General features: G+C 34.5%; 2 protein-coding genes across 3 annotated transcripts in view; one reads left to right on the forward strand and one right to left on the reverse strand.

Annotated features, from left to right (window-relative positions):
* LOC128855316 (BTB/POZ domain-containing protein 6-B) overlaps window positions 1–13,121 on the reverse strand; it is a 45,618-nt gene extending 32,497 nt beyond the window's left edge. Inside the window, exon 1 of one of the 2 annotated variants that reach the window (XM_054090120.1) lies at window positions 12,956–13,121. The gene's annotated coding sequence lies outside the window, so the exon portion shown is untranslated. Of the gene's footprint in view, window positions 1–12,611 lie in introns of both variants that reach the window. The other variant, XM_054090119.1, reaches the window with a different exon arrangement.
* The window catches only part of LOC128855317 (transcription factor IIIB 90 kDa subunit), a 94,949-nt gene that overhangs the window by 38,338 nt on the left and 36,872 nt on the right, over window positions 1–19,739 (forward strand). The window lies entirely within an intron of this gene.

Raw genomic sequence — 19,739 nt, forward strand, 5'->3', positions numbered from 1 at the left:
TAATGCATTTCTAATTACTAAAATTATTTGCGCTTCTACAATTTTTAGTATAAAAAAAAAAACAAAAATACGCCATATCATGAACAAATTCGCCCAAGTGTCAATATTAATTTAATTTGACATTCTTCAATTACATTTGTGATTTATCAGAAAATATTCATTAACGTAAATTACGAGTCGTGACTAGTTTTTGACATAATAAATACTTAGTTACGCCCGCATACAGCTAACAATCAACAGTCACTGTTATTGACTTATAACCGCTATCAGGTACCATTGGCTGCAAACTGAACACTTATGCTAATATTCTTTCATTTCTAACACAGTTTGTGAGAAGGATTACTAAATTGTGTCTCCTTGAAATATAAATGTCCCGTGTCAAAGGTAAAATGATAAGGCACAGTGATAAAAAAAAAAAAAAAAAAAACTGGGGGAAATTTTTCACAGATTTTTAAGAAATCATTTGCATTGAATATGTTTAATTTCTTCCAAACATTTCTATTTCTAGACATAATACTCAGTTCACGATTTGCCAGTTTCATCACGGATAGTCCTTTGCCAAGTCATCAATGGTCTGCCTCTTCTTCTCGTTCCTTGCGGGTTCCAAGTCAAGGCGGCATGCAGAGTATGCCCTATCAGTCCATATTTTCTTTTCTTTATTTCACTGTTGATGCTATTTTGGTGTGTAATTCTCCAGAGCTCTTCGACAATATTTAATATATTGAAAAAAATATAATGAAAACCATTATTTAACTAGAAAAAGTCGTACTGAAAGAGTTTCTAAAATTAACTCAGATGTGACCAAGAAAAGGATTATACGTTTAATAAACGAGAATCCGAAAAGTTCTGCAGTTAATCTTGCCAAACCACTCGGAATTCGTCAATTGTGGACGTACACACACAAACAATCAGAAATTTTCTGCACAGTAACCTGTACAGAGCGCAAAGCCTAGAAAAAAGTCCCTTCTTTCAAGGATGAATGTGTGTAAGACGTTTAAAAATTTCGAAATTCAACTTATTTGGGTCGGATGGCCGCAGTTTTGTTTGGAGAGGAGCAGGTACAGCGCCCAATCCGTCTGAGGTGGTCGGTGCTGTGAAACATGGTGGCGGGCATGTGCAGATTGGGGGAGCAGTGACGGCGAATGGCACTATGACTAAAATGACGTTCCCACGACAGTCGTTCTACGTTACCGGACGATTTATATCCGGCCAAGGGCTGTCACTTCAGCAGCATTTCCATATATGTATGTATGGGGAATGTTTATGCTGCTACAACAGCAACAACAACATTACTAAAATGAATCATCTTAAAATATTGGAGCAAAATATTCCCAAAACTGTCGAAAAATTACAATTACCAGCAACGTTTTGCCCCAAAAATTTTTCCCAGCGTTCGGATCTCAATTCCATTGAGCACTTTTAGGATATTCATCGTGCCCATCGCGAGATCCCTACAGTCGCTGAAGAAATTCAAAAACAAGCAGAAGCCCACTTCATCAGGCTTCAAAGGTACCTGCGTGTCTTACAAGTGCTCAATGGGATTGAGATCTGAGCACTGAGGTGGAATGGAGCTAGCATGAGGAAGCTAAGTTAACACCTCAGGCCTAACCCGATGAGTCCAGCGAATCAAACCACATGATCTGGCATGATGACTGTTAACTTAAGAAAGGCGCTATGAAAATCTCTACACAAAATTCTCATTATATTACCAAAATTGTACTGCTCGTTAGTTGATGTGTAACTAAAGGATGTGTACAGAGGACTGTTTGGAAACATTTGAAAGAGGCTGTCAAATAGATGCGATCTATACAGATTTCTCTAAGGCTTTTGATAGGGTATCTTACGCAATATTTATTGCTAAACTTGAGCGTTTCGGCTTTCACTCTCAATTTCTTAAGTGGTTAATTTCCTACCTCAATAATAGGCACTGTGTCGTTTGACTTGATAATGTATCGCCTTATTCTTTTATTGCTTCGTGTAGTGTTCCGCAAGGTAGTGCCCTAGGTCCGCTACTATTTATTCTCTTCATTAACGATATTTCTTAAACTTAGAAGGAAAGACATTCGGTTGATGGTCGGTATCATTACAGGGCACAATCCATGGGGTCAGCATATGACCACCTTGGAATCATTGAGGACCCAGTGTGCCTGTCATGCTTGCAGGAGGCGGATAGCACTGAGACTTTCTCTGTGAGTGTCCTGCCTTTGCTAAAGCACGGCTACGAGTTTTGGGTTTCGATGTCATGGGAATGAGTAATACTCGTTCTCTAAAATTGGAGGATATTTACAGATTTGCCAAAGAATCTGGAAAATTCTTACAGGACTAACTATCTCTATCTCTGTCTCTATTCTTTCCTATCTCCTTCTCTGATACTTTTCTCATTCCCTCCTTGACTGTCAACCCCCTTTCCAGAGCTTTAAATACAATTGGCTTTTTAGCCTGAGTGTTTTAGGAGCCACCAAATCTCGTGGTGCTACTTGGCTCGACCTTTTCAAATTTCAAAATTTCAACGACATTTCTTCCTGTTTTTCATTGTGTAATTTTCTTCTATACCCGGACGATCTGGAAATCTATTATGAAATTAAATGTCCAGAAGCTTTATCTCAAACTCGCCGCTAAAGACAATTAGTGAATTAAAAGGCATGGGTGTCTATTTTGACTCCAAGTTCAACTTCATCCCACCCACATAAACTTTATTCTTTCTAAATCGTGCGCAATGTTAGCCTTAATTCGTCGAAATAGTTCTTCGTTTTCTGATCCCTATACTCTCAATCTGTTGTACGTATCCTGAGTTCGGTCCAGGTTAGAATACGCGGTATTCCTTTAGAGACCGTTTCATTGCAGTCTATATTAATAGATTAAAGTCTGTTCAGAGAGCTTTTATGCGTTTTGCTTTGCGCTCGATGAAATTCATTGATCCCATTCCGTCTTATCGGTCTCGTTGCTTATTAATAAATCGAATGTCCTTAGAGTCTAGGCGTGTTCTCCTGTTGATGTGTTTGGTCTTCGCATTTTCCGTTGTAATGATTTGTTTTTGTGGGTATTGCCACAAGTTTTTATGGAATGAATGGTCCTTTCAGAAGGTCTTAGGTTTCCTTAGTCTATGATTTCTCTTACTCTAAGTTTACTTTTAAGAAGCTACTTATAAGACTCTTTTCATAAGGTTTCAATTTGTATCTACCCATAAAATAGTCTGTAAGCCTCTTGTTTGTTGATGAAATAAATAAACGGGGACTATCAACCACTGAATTGCATACTTTATATTGTCTTTCACCTTTTGAAAATTGATAGAACCATTCTCAAGTTACAAAGGATTGAAGTCAGAAGAAACAAGGGCCCCAGTTTATTTTTGTTTCACTGTGTATAAAGTGCACTCGCTTTACTCTTATTAAAATATGTCGTGTTAGTATGCTTTCACACAAATTTGCATGATTTTAGAAAATAGTCTAAGAAAATAGTCAACAGTGTTTAGTGTTCAATACAAGCGCCCAGAGTTTGCTGTCCAAATTCTGTCTCTAATAGCAAAGCGCCATTTAAAGTTTATACAAAAGTACTAAATTTATTGAGTACTGCAACCAACTAACGCCACTCCATATGTACGTATGTATTTCATTTTGGATAATCACAAGGTAGCGCTTGCGCTCTTTTCACGCTTGAACGATTAATTTGCGCCAACCGCATTTGCCACTTGTCAACAACCTAAATCACTTGATCGATTTGACTTAAAGTGCCGTAACGGCATTGTGTAATTTGGGGTCTTGCCGCCGTTGAAAAACTACAGCAAATGTTAGATTTTTCCCTAAAATCTGCTTAATCACAGCTGCCAAATGAACCCTTAGCTTTTACATTCGATTTATCAACAATCACTGTTAAACAATTTTTTGTTCCCACTCACATCTTAAGTCGTGTGTGTGTGTGTGAAATGTTGATTATGATTTTTTCTTAAAGTCATGTTGCAACAAAATTAATGATTTGCTAAAATAATCACGCCACATACATACAGACACATACATATGCACATACGTACATAGTACTAAAGTACGTTAATACGTCTGTGTGTGTGTGTGCTAAGTGAAGGTTCTCCAAATGGGACTGGAAGAAAAACGCTATACGGTTTGGAATATGCACAATTGCACTGAGTGGCCTCTTCACTTGCCGCTCTCAAGTGGCCGTTAGCGATGCATAATTGCATATTCATGCAGGCGAGCAAAGTGCGAAATATTCTGCATTTCGGTTTGTAAATATTTTTTTGTTTTTTTTGTTGTTGTTTGCTTTGTAATTTCTCTTGCGGCATTTGTATTGAAAGTTGTCAAGTTAAATGGCAAAGCGAAGGTTCTCAGCATATTCAGCGCATTGTTGTACTATTTTTTTTTTTTTTTTTTTTTTTTATTACTATTTTTAGTGCTGGCTGATAATTTGTGAACAAATGCTGATTACTTTTTCTTTATAGAGTGGCCTTTAACTTATTTAAATTCTTAATTAACTCATAGAATCCAATAACCAAAAGCCAAGCTAACGTTACTGAAGGGCATATATGTGCATGCGTGTATATGTATATACAAGTACATATGTACACACATACATGGCATACTCACGGTGAGCTTCTACCATGCACGAGCATACCACACAAATTTTGTCTGTTTCTGAACGGTCAGTTTGTGTTAAGTAGCCACGTGATATTGTCAACGTATAGTTTAAAGCATTTAAATACCAAACACAAACGCTCAGCGCCATGGTATGGACTCCATCGCATTGCAAGAAGCTGAGTAGGAAAAACCTGCTCTGCGCTCACCTTGACTTTGACGATTTTTATTGAGTTATTGAGCCATTGAGCGATTGACTGTTTACCAATCCATAAAGGCACAAACGTAGGTACATACACAAGTTTATGCTTATGCTAATTCTTGCCTTCTCTCTTTGATAAAATTAAAAATCACATTTTTAAAGTTTATGCAAATGTATGATAGAAAAAAATCGCTCCTAATTCTGCTTCTTATGTGAGACTTTGTACCATCGAGTGGTAGTTTTTTTTTTCTTTTCATTTTTTTTTTTTATTAATCACTGCCTTTCAGACAATCACATAATCACAAAGTCTCTTAAGAATACTAATTTTCATGGCTTGTGGACTTTACTGATCGACTGGTATAGGTGCATACCAGGGTTGTGTGAAAAGTCCGTGCAAGGTCAGAGAAATGGACGGAGACTGACGTGTATTGAGGTTATGTTCAGTTATTAGCATCTCTTGGAAGCGCACACACCAAGTTTCATCCAGGTCGGTCGATTTCTTTATGTTTGGCATTCGTTGGAGTCGAGCAAGACGAGTGATTTTAATTTTTTATTACGACAACCCCACCGACAGCTCGCGCTTCAGCTGTTGCGGTCACAAAAATTAATGGAAATGGCATTAAAACTCGTTTCGCATGCACTCTTTTCTCCAAACTTGGCTCCTTCGAATCCCTTGGACTACTATTTGCTCCCCGATTTGAAGAAATTGCTGGTGTGAAAAAGATTTTACTCAAATCACGCAGGTGATTGCAGAAACGGATGGCTATTTTTCCGACTTGGACGAATCCTATTATTCGGAAGGGATCAACAAACTGGAATAACGTTGGACGAAGTGGCTCATACACAAAATAATAGTCTCCTATTTCGAAAAATAAAAAAAGTTCAAGCCAAGCAATTTAACAGTTTTTATGTTTCCACGGACTTCTCAAACGATCCTCGTATGCTTAAACATAATACAGAAATAGCGAGATATTTGGTTAGAGGTTTAACTTTTATTAACTATAATTGGAATTTAGGCCGTCAGTCTAACTTTGACCGATTTTTGTCTATATCCAGCAGCGCGATCCCTTTTAAAACACTGGATCTGAGAACAACATTTTTGGTAAATTTTTGCCACCTATTATAGACATACAAGGTGGCGCGAACTTAATCATCCAATTTTTTTTAATAACTTTTTTACTAAGTAACACAAAAAAAAATAATTTGAATGGTGGAAATCTAACTAAACCTGGTTTTAGCGCGGGACTATGATTATGCACCAACAGGTTTATTGAATTTTCCATGAATTTAAGAAGGTTTTGTCTCAGAAATAATTTCGGTATCAACAATTACGGCAACTACTGACATACCTGTTAGGCTAGGTTAGGTTGAAGCGGTTGTCCTGTGGGACACACTCAGGCTCATAGCCCATTGTGGTGCCGCGTGGGGAGCTTTCCCTATTTCTCCTAAAACCATTGTGTATTTTTCAAAGATTCAAAATTTTAGAATATCTCCTATTTCTGCGGAACTGAGATCTTCCAATTCGTTAAAAAAAGGTCTGCCTAGAATAGCAAATCTCCGTCTGGATAGAGCAGGACATGGGCACAGAAGGTGTAAGATTGTCTCTTCCTCTTTCCTCATGCTCTTCCTCATCGAACATACCTGCTAAAGGGTGATCAATTTAGAGGTATCGGAATTTAAATTGAAATAAAACAACGAAAATTCAAATTGATTGGACAGTCTTTATTATTTTTGTAGAGAATCGTTAATGACATTAATTTTTTAAAAGTAATCGTTTTCAAATGTGGGCTGGAACTCCGCCCTAATTGGGCCATCCGTAAACGCCAATTTTGAATGACTCGCTGGAGCACTTCGGTGGGTATCTCGTGAATAATTTTAGTAACTTTAGCCTCGAATGTTAAAAAAATAAAAGTCCAAAGATGTGATATCACACTATCTTGGTGGCCAATCCAATGGTCCGAGACGAGATATAAATTGCGCACCGAAACGACGACGCACTAAACCCATTGTTTCACGGGATGCATGGCAAGTAGCCGCAATGGCCGTCTTGCTGGAACCAAATGTTGTGGGGTTTACGGACTTCACTATCCGGAGTGAAAAAGTTTTATTGGCGCCAGCCTTGTCTTTGAAGAAAGATGGGCCTATGATTCCTCTAGCCCATAGGCCGCACCAAACGGTTGTTTTCAATGGATGTAGTGGCTGTTCTTGAATGGGAATTCGGGTTGCCCTGCAGCCCAAATGTGGCGAGTGGTATTTTGTTTTCCACCCACCTTGCATGTCTGCCGAGTGTTCCCCTATCCGCCCCCTGGAGATACAGGCAACTCCACATGGCCATGGCGCCCTATGCTCCACTGGGAGTTAAAGGAAAACATTTATAGATATTATCATCAATAGCAGTACAGTTGTGTGCAGATCATTGCTTCCACCACACGGTTCTCCACTCCGATCGATGCTCGGCTATGCCTTTCCAGTTTGCGAACTCCATTTTCCGCAAGTCGGCTGTGACCTTATCAATCCAGCGTTTTTGGTCTACCTCGACCACTCTGTGCAACCACTTGCCTATGGAACACTATACTGGCAGCTCTTCATTTGGGCATTCTGTAAATGTGCCTAGCTATCTGATTCGTTGAATTTTTATAAAGCGTATTGCGTTTTCATTTTGAATCAATTTATAGATATATTGCTAATATATATTCAAGTGGCCCAAAAATCACTTTGATTTTTCAAAATTTTTTTGCCGGTTTTTTTTTCACATATTTGAAAATTTTCAAGCTTTCGTAACTACATAAATTCTTATGTCAGCATTCTCACAACAAACTTTATTAGCTTATATTAGTATTGGAATAGAAATATTATCCAAATAAAAAGTATCTTTATCCTGCAATTACTCTGTTCAATAGAGAACTTATGGGTTTTCCAATAACAGGTGTTATTTAAATATATAAAAGGCTATAGAGAGATGATTAACGATTTTTTATGGCCGGAATTGGAAGGCATTGCTCTGGACAACTTGTAATTTAACACCTTGTGACTTTTTTCTTTGGGGCCACGTAAAAGAGAAGGTCTACACCAACAGCCCAGGATCGATTCAAGACCTCAAAGATGGAATTCGTGAGGCTAACGAGGGCATATGGCCACTTTGCAATTCGGTTATGCAAAATTTCATGGAAAGGATATTATCCTGTAAGCGTGGTCGTGGTGGTCATTTGCCTGATGTTATTTTCCACTACTAACGGCATACCACCCTCTTTATAATTAAATAAACAACTGATAATTTATACTAAAAAATAGCATTTTTCTTTGAATATCAAAATAACACCTCTTATTGGAAAACCCTTTACATATAGTATGACTCGCTTTATAAACTTTCATACGTTCGATGACCCAATTCAAATGCCAGCAATGATTTTTGCCACTGATTGATTTTTTTGATACCAATAACTTCCTTGCCACGCTTGGCAAGTGCAGCACCTCTTACAAAATAATCAAATATCTTTTCTCAAGAATGTAATCCGAAAGCAATAACAATGAAGTATAAACCATATAACCAATGCAGCTGTGCAAGCTGAACTTCTCCGCTAATTTGTTAGTGAGCTTCTTAATTTCCCCGCTACTTGCTCGACTTCAAAATACAGCTAAATTTTCGTAAAAAAAAAACACTTTTTATGTGCTTAGGCACTTTGAACTTTGCCATTAACGGCATAAATAGTACAGCTATTAAAAAACACACACACACACACATTTGTTTATGATTTTGGTGTTTTATGCCCGAAGTGACGATGAATCCCATCACTTGCTCTCTGTATATCAAAACACACAAACAAAGGCGGCTACGGCGGTAGCCAACCACTGAGCAGAAGCTGTTAAAATTTCCCCTTTCAAGCGCAGCTACTTATCTGTATTTTAGCTTTAATAGCCTTATAAAAAATTATAATAAATTATGCATATTATTTTGTAGCCATTTGTTGGACCATCTATACATAGTAAGCTGCTACAACAACAACGACCATCTATTCATAGTGATTAGTTAATAGCGCCAAACAAGTTGGTTGGACAAATTTTCAAAATGACATTAGCGTTTCTTAGCTTCGTAGTTTAAGCTCCAGTTTTCAGTAAAGAACATCTTCAGAGCCGAAAATAAGATAAACATATGTACTTATATATACATTTATATTTTATATATTTTTTTTATAATCTTTTATGTTCTGTGAAGTAATTTGCTATCGCTGCTCAAATTGCTACTCAAACACTTTAATTAAAAAATCCTAATGCATCACTTTAATTCTAAATTATTATACCTGCACTCGTAGTCTATCATTTTTATACACAATGCCGCAAATAAGTATCAATACTCATATGTCCGTGTGTATGTGCTTATATACATATATACACTTCTATGCACATAAAAGTATATCCGATTAACACCTACTAATTTTCATACGTAGATAAAAATAGCAACTAGAAACATTGGAATAAAATCCGATTTTATCTCTTCATTAAAGAAAACTACTTATTAGTGGCAAAATATATACATACATACGTGCATATTTCCGAAAGACATGCCATAATAAAATATTAATATATATATTCATAAATGGCGCCCTTTGTATAAAAAAGTGAGGACTTCTGAAGCTAGCACAATTTTTCTCAACATGATAATAAAAACATTTTATCAAACCGAAAATATTATTTGAATTTCATTTCAATTTCAGTTTCATAAATGACTCCTTTTGTATAAAAAATTTTTTTCAACATGATAATATATTAAAAAAATTGTATTTAATGCTTGAAGATGTTAACATTTTGCGCAATTTACAAATTTATTGGTGTTTCTCGTGATTTGATGGAGTACTGTACTCTTTCAAACTGGTTCTTAGGGGCTTCCCTGATGCTGTGCGGTTAAATCGTGGTTTGTTTGCATTCATCTTTTTCTTATTATTATAAAATTCGATATATTTTTGGATTTATATTTTTTTTGTTCGCCTGCATTATTTATTTTATTTATTATTTAATATAGTTAATTATTTACATGAGATTTAATTGTAACTGGTTATATTACACAATAAAGGCAACTAGCAAAAGTGGCTAGCGGCCTGAATTTTAATATTATTTTACTTGAAATACTTTATTTTGTATAATATTTTATTTGTTTGTGTATTTTAATTTAATTTAAGTTCTTTTTACTTTTATTTATTTTATTTCTTAATTTTAATTTATTTTATTTTACTTTACTTTACTTCATTGCATTTTGTTATTTCTTACAATTTTTTTTTTTTTAAGTTATCGGAATTTATTTGATATTAAATTGTCATTATTTTAGTTTACTTCATTTTATTTTAAGTAAATAATCTTCATGATTTTATTCCATTTTATTTCGGCCTATTGCTTTATTTTATTTTATTTGATTTTATTTTACAATACTTTACTTAATTTTTTTTATATAAAGGGTGGTTCAATTTCAAGGGCCGATGTTGAATGTGAACCACACCTAAACGTCAACGACACCGTTGGACTTCTTTCTTTGGGGTTATTTGAAAGAAAAGGTGTACGACGATAAGCCAGCAACAATTCAAGAGCTAAAGGATGAGATAATTCGGCACATTAACGGCATAGAACCTCAATTATGCCTCATCGAAAATTTGGACCATCGGATGGTGGTGTGCCATCGAGGCCGCGGCGGCCATTTGGCCGATATTTTATTCCATACGTAATTGAGCCATACCATTATTATCATAATAAAGAGAAATTACAATAATTTCCTTAAAAAAATTGTATTTAATTCAAAATCAACACCGGCCCTTGAAACTTAACCACCCTTTATTTTTTTTATTTTTTTCTCTTTTTTACTGATTTCTTATTTTTTTGTTTTGTATTTTTTTTTTACGTTGTAAGTTCAAAAATGATTTTTATTTTTTTTTATTCCAATTTATTTGATTTTAAGTTATCGACTTGATTTTTATAATTTAAATTTTTATTAATTTATTATAGTTTACTTCATTTTATTTTAAGTAAATAATCTTCATGATTTTAGTCCATTTTATTTTACTTTATTTAATTTTATTATATATTTTTTAATTTTTTTTAATTTATTTTTTTTTTGTATTTATTACTGTTTTTTACTGATTTCTTATTTTTTTGGTTTTTATTTTACGTTGTAAACTCAAAAAAGCTTCATTATTTCATTCCATTTTATTTTGTTTGAACTTATCAGCCTGATTTTTTATTTAATTTATTTTTTTATTATTTTATTATAGCTTACTTCATTTTATTTTAAGCAAATAATCTTCATGATTTTATTTCGGCCTATTTTTTAATTTTATTTTACTTTATTTAATTTTTTTTAATATATTTTTTTAATGTTTTTTATATATATTTTTAATTTTTTTTTTTAATTTTTGTTTTTATTTATTACTTTTTTTACAGATTTCTTAATTTTTTGGTTTTTATTTCACGTTGTAAACTCAAAAAAGCTTCATTATTTCATTCCATTTTATTTTATTTGAAGTTATCAGACTGATTTTTAATTAATTAAAATTTTTATTATTTTATTATAGTTTACTTCATTTTATTTTAAGTAAATAATCTTCATGATTTTAGTCCATTTTATTTTACTTTATTTAATTTTATTATATATTTTTAAATTTTTTTTTATTTATTTTTTTTTTTTTGTATTTATTACTGTTTTTTACTGGTTTCTTATTTTTTTGGTTTTTATTTTACGTTGTAAACTCAAAAAAGCTTCATTATTTCATTCCATTTTATTTTGTTTGAAGTTATCAGCCTGATTTTTTATTTAATTTATTTTTTATATTATTTTATTATAATATTAGCTTACTTCATTTTATTTTAAGCAAATAATCTTCATGATTTTATTTCGGCCTATTTTTTAATTTTATTTTACTTTATTTAATTTTTTTTAATATATTTTTTTAATGTTTATGTATATATATTTTTAATTTTTTTTTTACTTTTTGTTTTTATTTATTACTTTTTTTACAGATTTCTTATTTTTTTGGTTTTTATTTCACGTTGTAAACTCAAAAAAGCTTCATTATTTCATTCCATTTTATTTTATTTGAAGTTATCAGACTGATTTTTAATTAATTAAAATTTTTATTATTTTATTATAGTTTACTTCAGTTTATTTTAAGTAAATAATCGTCATGATTTTAGTCCATTTTATTTTACTTTATTTAATTTTATTATATATTTTTTAATTTTTTTTTATTTATTTTTTTTTTGTATTTATTACTGTTTTTTACTGATTTCTTATTTTTTTGGTTTTTATTTTACGTTGTAAACTCAAAAAAGCTTCATTTTTTATGCCATTTTATTTTACATTATTTTTATATATTTTGTTTTTTATATTCTTTTATTTACAATACATTTTATTTTTTTCTTATTTATAGTTTTTTTTCATTTTAAATTCATTTAAGCTTCATTAAGTTTTATCGAAAATGTTTAATTTGTAATTTTTTATCTAAGCCGATCTCTTTATCGCACATTTAAAGTCCGCATAGAATTTAAACTTACACTTAAACCCTTACGTTTGTTTGATCGAAGTACATTTCTGAGTTTTTAATTATTTAAAAATTTCTGCACTTTTCATGTTTGTTTACCCGCCTACAGTTTTTCACCTTTTTTGCTACAATAGGACACTAATTGCCATTTGCACCACTTGTCACTGCCACAACAATAATAGCAACATCTAACCGAGTCAATATTTGGCGGTCGTAAACTTGGATTGTAAACTTCATACAAATGTAAATGTTTGTAAACAAAAACAAAACTGCATTTACATGGAAATGCTAATAACACCAACTAACCCGTTCGTTCCGCTTTACAATGCCTATCTGGGTGTATAGATTGAATCAAAATCGGTGTAACTAAATGCCCGACTGGTGTTGTCTGATCGAGTGACGGACCGACCGACCGCCTATTCGCCGCTGCACTCGACGCACTTGACCACGTCTGCACGTCTGGGGTATGCAGGCGCGCACGCACTCGACCCGATTCGACACTGATTTTTTGTTTGGTTTTTCGATTTAAACTTGCTTCGACCGGCGCATAGAAGTCAGCTTTGCAGTTGGCGGCGCTTCGTTTTACTGCTGCTCTACACTATTTCTTTAAAAATAAATTTGATGTGTATTTTTTTAATTTTATCATTCACCTTTGCTATGCGCTTCGAAATTTGATTTTAAGGCGTTTGATTTGATCACGCCATCCACTGATCGAACACCAATCCAACGACTCGTTCGAGTCAACGTACGATTTCGTTATGAACAATGCTGAGATAGCAGCAAAATGTTGCTGACTTTTTCGTTGCCGCTGCGATCGGTGTGACACTGAAGTGTGGATTTGCCTTGAGCACGAAATTGTGCTGAGCTCAGAAACAGAGAGCGAGTATGAGTGTGTTTAGGTAACAGCGTTGCCAAAGCAGAAATATTTTGTTTAATTACAAAAAAACAAACGCATCGGTACGCTCGCGAAATACTCATTATTTACCACAGTTGTGGCCAAACACAGCAGGCAAAGAAAGCGGCCAAAAAACCTTGATTTTGAATTGACTTTATCGTTGTTGCTTTTTTTTTTGGATTGACTCGCCGGAAAGTCTGCGTGAAATTTTGAGTCAGCTAAGTGCAATCATTGACACATCATTTATTTACTACGTTAAATAGAAATAGAAGATATGATATTTGACTTAAGGGGTCCCGGTGGTCTAGAGCTCGAATATTTAGTGTATTTTCAGAATTTTTTTTTACAATAAAAAATGAAAAACGATATTTTTTAGGCTTTTTATTTAACTTCTTTTATATACGAAAGCAGCGGCAGGCTAATCACCTACCCTAACAGAAATCAAATTATTGTAGTTTAACAAAACTAACGCACGACTGAGTCTTGTCGAGGCCCTATGCTTCCGAAAGGAGTGAACAAGGAAAAAAAGTACAAAATGAAAAAACATTTTTTTTTCTTTTAACTTTGACCCTTTTTAAGGCAGAGGCGATATATTTACCACCAACAAAAACTTTGTTTATCTTTTTATGTAAGTTATCAAAGGAGTCCTAATTTGTTGCACTGGCAACTAAGAAGGTCTGGTTTATTATTATAAAAAAAAAAATGACGTTTGTGTGACATATTTTTTCTTGGCGGCACTAGCTGTCAAAAATTGCGGTAATTTTGAAAGAAAATTTGTTACTCCGTGAATCTTCATATTTTTTATTTGAAAGGAGGTAAGAAACTGTTTATTTATTATGTATTTATGTTTATTCTACACGTTGTTTGCTTTACCTTACAAGTTACTATCGTATTTAGATGTGAGAAGACTTTTTACTCAGTGGGAAAAATATTCCCTCTGCCCGTGGCGTGTTATGTACATTTGTTGAACTAGTTCCTTCTTTTCTCAGGGTTTCATGAAAAATGCCGCGCTATTTGAATGAAAATGATATTGAGCAGATGTTGGACATGCCCGATGATGGCCCAGAAGACGGATTTGAGTCTGATGAGGCAGAAGAGTTCAACGTGAATACAATACAACGGTTACTTCAAGCACTTGTTGATTCAAGTGACCTTTTACAAAATTCTCCCACTCATTTGAATTCTACACCTAACAGTTGTTCCGAGTCAGGTACATCTACAATAGCACTATGTTCACAATTAGATAATTCGCAGCCAGAAGAGCCTTTGATAGTAGTCATCATCACCCTTAGAACAAGAATTGACTGATGAATCTGAATGTGAAGTTGAGTCATGGGGCAAGGTTTTCTGGACATCCAGGCCAGATCCCGATGAATTTGATAAGGTGACAATAAAACCTCGGTATTTATTGAATAGGAGAGCACGTCCAGTAGCGCATTTAAAAAATTTTTTAGTGATGAAGTCTTCGATTTGATTGTTACTCAGACAAACTTGTATGCGGAGCAGCAAAATATAAAAAAATTGCAGCCTGTTGACACACAGGAAATTAGTGCTTTTTTAGGTATTCTCATTATAATGGGTTATCATATTCTTCCACATATCGATTTATATTGGTCATCGGATCCTGGATTTCGTGTGAATGAAATAGCTGAAGTTATGCCAGTAAAACTCTTCAAGAAAGTTTTAGAGACTTTGCATTTGAACGATAATTGTCAACAACCAAGTAGAGAAGATGTAAATTTTGATAATTTGTATCGATGAGAGCATGATACTATTCAAACGAAGGTCCAGTTTGAAGCAGTACATGCCGCTAAAGCCCATAAAAAGGGGCTATAAAGTGTGGTGCTGTTGTGATAGTAGCACAGGGTACTTGTATAACTATGAAATATTATATATACAGGTAAAACAGGACAAGGAACAGAAGAGGGTCTAGGGGCTAATGTCGTAAAGAAATTGTCAAGTAAATTAGCACAGGAAGATTTCAAGTCTCATGTTACATTCGATAACTTTTTTTGCGATTTTTCTCTCATGCAGTACTTGTATGAAAAAAATATTTATGCCACTGGAACAGTAAGAAGAAATAAAGCAATTTTACGTGCCATAATAAAAAATAACACAAAAAGAAACGGCAGAAACAAAAGCCTAAAGTTGAAAAAAGGTGCATTCAAGTAGAGAACTAAACAAGATGTAGCATTTACTGTGTGGCAATATACTAAAGAGGTTTTATTGTTGACAACTGCATTTCATCCTAAAGTGGAAGTAACAACTGTACAAAGAACGCAAAAAAATGGCACCAGGGAAGTTGTAAGTTGTCCTACGGTAGTGAAAGAATACACAAAAAGAATGGGCGGTGTCGACCGTTTTGACCAAGTGAAGGGGACGTATGCTGTCGGAAGGAGAAGTAAACGCTGGTGGTTGCGGATATTCTACTTCTTGGTGGACGCAAGTTTGACAAACTCTTTCATTTTATATTCCCTAACGTCGAGAGTAGAACAGCTTACCAACTTAGAATTTCGGGTGGCTGTTGCCAGAGGATTGATTAGTGGATATAGCAGCAGAAAAAGAAGATCAAGCTGGCCTAGATATATCTGCAAGAAATCACGCATAGCATGCCCAGAGGTATATCAAAAAACTGTAAATGCAGTACCTGAAGAACTGCGGTTTGTAAACGTAGGTGACCATATGCCAGTAGAGTTGGAGACTTACCGACGCTGTAAATTGTGCAGCACAAAGGTCAAAGATAAGCGTAGCAAAATAAAATGCAGCAAGTGTAATGTCCCTCTTTGCATCACGCCTTGTTTTGCACAATTTCATAGAAAATAATGTCTCAAATTCAGCTTGCATGTGGTTCTGTTGACGGGCAGTGGGAATATTTTTACCACCTATTTTTCCAAAACTTCCGAAATAATTAGTGTTTTTCTTTTAAGTTTATTTTTGTTATATAAATAAAAACATGCCAAAAATGTAAGCGCAAGTTATTTTATTACTCTGAATCCTTCTGCCTTATAAAGGGTTAATAATTTTAAAAACGGCGCTGAAGTTGACCTTCCCGAAAAATTTGATGCTTTTCAGTTTTTTAATCAAAAAAATACGAAATAATTGAATATTCTAGTACGGGCGATAGCCATTGATGTTGTGAACCACATACCTTCTGCTCAAATATGAACGAGAGCAAGCAATGGCCAATCACCGAAGCAGGATGAGCTCGGCCAAACACCTAACAGCGGTTTAAGCGCCAATCATTTATTTTTTAAAAACAAGCCAACTAATTATTAAGATTTTCTTTTCACACTCTTAGAAAAATCAATCAAGTTGGTAATAATGTTAAGTGGCAACGCGACACAGTCAATAGTACAGCTGATTGTGCGCTCTACGACACGCATACGTCACGCTGCACCACCTAAGCTACCTTCTCAATTAGTTGATTATAAAATTTGTTACTTAGGCAGGTGCGCAAGCGTTTGTTTGCTTTGGTCTTTCGCGTCACTCTTCTTCATGGCATCTCTCTTTCTGCTATTATCCATATAGTTTTTTTCTTAATTTTTTGAATTAACACATCTACACTAACTTTGTTAATTAACAAAAACACTTTTGCGAATTATTAAAATTGTTCGGGTACTCGCAGAGTTTTAAAGAGTAAGCAAAAGAGGGAGCGTAACAAAGTGAAAGAGCAGCGAATTTCTGCTGCCTTTCAAATGCATATCTCTCATTTTTGACCAACTCAAACCTAAAACAACAAACATTGCTGAAGAAATATTTGAGTGATTTTTGCTCGCAAAAAGTTCATAAATAAATAAAACTGCAATAAAAATATTAATTGTGAAGGAGTTATTAAAAACTTTTAATACGTAGACTGTGATCTGCTGCAATTTAGAAAGGTTTTCTGATATTTCCACTAATGTAAACATTTGGCATGGCATGGTCCCCTACTGATTTTTGTGACGTTGGGGCGAACATGGAGAATATCTGGTTTTACACACGATGGAGGGGATACTAAAGCCCTCGATGAATTTGACCGAATCAGCTTATGAACTGACGTGATAATTGGTAATTTCTTTTTGGAAGCAATAAACAAATTTACTCACTGACTGCTTAAGCAAGGCATTCTTGTGAGCGAATTTACCGTATACGCCATTCTCTCACTTGCTTGCCCAATTGTTACGTCTGAGCCAAAAGTACTCTCACGGCTGTCGTAGTCAGATTCTCTAAAGCCCAATTAGCGAACAGCGCTTGAGCTGGCTGGGCCATGGCGAGGATGCTGAACAGAAGCTGCAGCAAAGAAGGTGTTCAGATGGTCTTACCTCCAATGGAAGAACCAGCTCAAGGGAGCCCTATCATCGCTTGATGTAATAAATTGGAGAAGGGGCGCGCAAAGCAGAGACGTCGGCGCGTTTTTTTGCAGTTGGTAACGGGTTGTGATCCTTTATCAGGCCATATAAGTAAGTAAGCGAACACTCGTCTCTATCTGTGGTTGTTGTTGTACCTTCATTAACATTACCCAAATATGTATGCATGGGGAATGTAAATCCGGGTTGTTATGGGAACGTAGAACCGTTAGGCTTTGGTTTTTGATCTTATGGGATTGAGCTTCGTTTGAATAAATATCTCAATCTTATACACAATGCAAAATGCGCGGCCTTGAAGTTTCTTGTACACTGTTCCGAATGACGCCGAAATTCTCCCATGATCGTAGGTGGCACTGCTTCATCGGTCACAGATTCAGTTGTCTCTAATGTGTGGATGTTTAGCTTAGAGAAGGAGAGGGAACCGAGCCTTAAGGTAGAGCTAATTTAGCTTCTGGGCGTGCTCGATTTGGATTTAGGTCGTAAGGTTAGCATCAACTGAAAAACCCTTTATATCCAACGAAGTATTCCGGGCTGTCGAACTTAATAATAATCAAAGGAGTTAGTTGATTAAAAAAATATCTAAGACTTCTTAAGTTAAGGATTTTTAGCTCTGCTGCTGATATAGAGCATCGTTTCGGTTTTTGAAAATAGTTTTTCATTTTCAATATTTGTAAATTTTAATGCATTGAGCACAAGTGCGGCCGCATTTAGTGGTTTTTAGTGATTCTATTAAATCTGCTCATAATTTGACAAAAAAAGATGGTATGATTTTGATCCTTAAAGATCTTCCTGTGGTATTTTTTCCACTTTTGCGTTAATTTTACAGTAAACAAATGTATTTTTTGTATTAAATCATTCTTCATTTCATCAGAAATATTAATGCCCCTAATTTTTCTAAGAACATGATTAAAAACGGCATCAATCTTTTCTCTTTTTTGAATGTCAATCAAAACGTGTTTTTTTTATACCAAATATGCCTGAAGAAAAGTGGAATTACTCTTAAAACTCAAAAAATTGCAATTTGAAATAAATTGTCAATAACTCATTAAATAGCATCCCATCCTTTTTTTTTAATTTGAAAGAGGTCAAATGGGATCAAAATTTTATAGAGTCTAGGCTAATAAGTTATTAACAAATATAGCAACACAAATATAGGGTTTTTCAGTAAGAGCGCTTCAACTTTTGAACTTTTTTGAATAAAACACAAACGGTTTGACTTTTTTAACTAATTTTTTTTTATTATCGACTTTGAACATATACATTTAAGTATGAAATTCGTTTTCATTTGCATGGCCACCGCGTGCACGTTTTACGAAGTCCAATCGTTGAACCCAATTTTCGACCACTCCTTTGCATAAATCGGCCGAAATTCCAGCAATTTCGCGTTCAATATTGGCTCTGAGCTCACAAATCGTCGCCGGCTTGTTGCTGTAGACCAATGACTTCACATAACCCCAAAACGGGACGGCTTGTTAAATGGATCGTAAAATGGCCGTAATGCTCTTAAAGTAGCAGCAACAGAACGATTATTTTCATAAAAAATTTGCACGATTTGCAATTGTTGCTCAAGTGTGTAGCGTTCCATGATGAAATGTATACTAATGAAGTTTACAAATGACAAGCGAAAAATAAAAAATATTGCGTCGTTCGCCCTCCCTATCGGAAAAAAGTTGAAGCACACCTATTGAAGAACCCTATATAAAGCGTTTTAATTAAATACATATATATACTTACATGTCCCTTTATTTTCCATTTTACACAAATGAATTATTTTCAACACAACTCGAGAAACGCGGACACAAAGTTCACCAAGCGCTGCACCAAGCATCGCAAACAAATTTATACGAAAAATTACGTCGATTGACTTTGACGCGTGCTGTGTAAGAGTGTTTTTTATTAAGTGAAAATAAAATCCACGCACCTTTGTTTTGAAGTATTTATAATTGCGAAAAAAAACGGCGCTTTCATTCTTAGCACTTTTGCACAGCAAAAACGCTCATTTGACCTAATGTGCAACCCAATAAACAAAGAGCTACATATATTAGCATTAATACCTAACTCAAGTACCTCCTCTCTTTTATCATGTTTTATCTGTTAATTTGCCTGATTTCTTTGATTCACTTATTTACTCTAGTATTTTTCGCTCGGCAACTAAATTTCTTCAGTTTTCTCTGTTACACTCGTAACACAAAT

Source organism: Anastrepha ludens, chromosome 2 (assembly GCF_028408465.1).
Source record: "Anastrepha ludens isolate Willacy chromosome 2, idAnaLude1.1, whole genome shotgun sequence".
NCBI lineage: Eukaryota > Metazoa > Arthropoda > Insecta > Diptera > Tephritidae > Anastrepha > Anastrepha ludens.